The sequence below is a fragment of the Rhinopithecus bieti genome, unplaced genomic scaffold (genome assembly GCF_001698545.2).
Source record: "Rhinopithecus bieti isolate Rb0 unplaced genomic scaffold, ASM169854v2 scaffold_51406, whole genome shotgun sequence".
Lineage (NCBI taxonomy): Eukaryota > Metazoa > Chordata > Mammalia > Primates > Cercopithecidae > Rhinopithecus > Rhinopithecus bieti.
This window is the reverse complement of record NW_016862509.1, coordinates 1-2159: the sequence shown is the minus strand read 5'-3', so window position 1 is coordinate 2159 and position 2159 is coordinate 1.

The window sequence follows — 2159 nt, the reverse complement described above, 5'->3', positions numbered from 1 at the left end:
AATAAATAAATAAATAAATAAATAAATAAATAAATAACATTGTTTATTTTGCTTCCTACAAGGGCAAATAACATGATTTTGAAACAATTGGAATGTTTCAAACTGGGTTGACAGACCAGTTGACTTTGAACTCACTGGCGTTGCAATTAGGCGTGCTTATCCTCAAATGGGCTGATTTTCATATTTGAGGTATGAAGCATATATGTAAATGAAATGTATTCATACCTTTTATTTGGTGTTTCTCCTAGTAGAAATGTCAGATGACATTCTAGAGCCTTTAAACATAATGAAAACTAAATTAAAGCCTATTTCTATGAGTCTGGCTTTATTTCTTATTCTTTTCCTTACTGTTATACGCATCTTAAGGCATCATTGCCTTCCTGTATCTTCTTACTTCCATGCAAAGTGGCAATAGTGTAGATCTTCTGTCATTATGGCCACTAGCTCACCACCTGGTCTGGCCCCAAATCACTCTCTAATGTTTGCATAGACGTACACCCACTTCATACCTGGCTTTCTGATTGGTGAACTTTTTGTTCTATACTGAAATATAACTAGACTGCTTTAGAATTAAAATAGTTTGAGATTCTGCAAAGTAACCTAGAAAATGAAAGGTAGAAACGATAATTGAGGTAAATCAAAAACATATCATACATTTGTATGAAAACCATCTGCGATGAAGTAGTAGGGAAAGAGAAAAGTTAAAAGATAAATGAGTTCTTGTCCTTCTGGATATAAGATGAATATAACCTGGGATCAGGAAAAAATTCCCCTTGGGGTGTTTTATTACCCAGTCCTATAAAGTGTAGGATTTATGCTCTCCCCTTTCCCATGTTGAGCGCTGTGTAAGAAAGATGTGAACTAAACAGATGGCTAAAAATACAATTGATGCCTAGGTTTCTAAGCTTTGAAATGATAATTCAGCAAATACTACCCTAGTCTCTGACTTTACTCCAAGGAGTGTTTTAGAAACTCATTTAGGAGCATGGCCTCCAAAAAAAATAAGTTTTGGAAGGTAATCCTTTATTTTTGTTTTTTCTTTGAAATGCCAATAAAGCTCAAGTGACAACAGTCAACAACTTTCTAATCCATATTTCTAGCTTATAAGAACCGAGTTATTCCACAAATATCTCTCTTTCTCCCATCACACCAGTATCTGCCCATGTATTAGAAGCAGTCTTCCACTGTTTAAGAGGAGGAACAGCAGGTTGGGCATAGTGGCTCATGCCTATAATCACAGCACTTTTGGAGGCCGAGATAGGAGGATTGCTTGAGGCCAGGAGTTCGAGACCAGCCTGGACAACATAGGGAGACTCTGTCTCTACAAAAAATACAAAAATTAGACAGGAATGGTGGCATGCACCTGTAGTCCCAGCTGCTCGAGATGCTGAGGCAAGAGGATTGCTTGAGCCCAGGAGTTCAGGTTACAGTAAACTATGATCACACACCACTGCACTCCAGCCTGGGTGACAGAGTGAAACCCTGTTTCATAAAAAAAAAAAAAAAAGAATTGTGGCAACAAATATGTAGAAAAACAACCTTTTCCAAGTCTTTTACAGTGCCCCCTTTAGATGCAAGTAGCAATAAGCCAAATCCTATTAAGATGGAATGATCACTGCTCTGTAGCTACTTTGTCCAAATATGGGCTCCCAGTTTATGCCATTAAGTTCAGAAGTTTGAGCTACACCAACCTTTTCCAGTTATTGTCACTAGACTATGGACATCAGCATTTTTACTGTTAGCAGGTACATGGCTGATAACAGGTGATAGTCTATACTCTGTCCTTAATCCAGGCTTGGCCTAACAAAAGAGACAACATCTAAATGGAAAAGAATGGGGGTAGTTTTGATCTCCTTTGACATTGCCAATGCTTTATGTTATTACTCTCTAGGCTGACTTGAAAGAACACAGACTTTGTGAAAACATTTTAATGGAAGGAAGTATCAAGTAAAACTCAGGATTGTAACATTACTTAGCAATGCCTGGAGCCTGCATCTTCCTGCCACCATTATCACAATAAACTCATAAAGGTGTAAAACTATGCAGAGCCATGTCAGACACATTAAAATAACATCTGCTAAATGACTCTTATGGCACATTTCTTTCCTTGTTATTCTTTCCATTCATCATTTTCTCCTTACCTAGTTTTGAACTGGGCT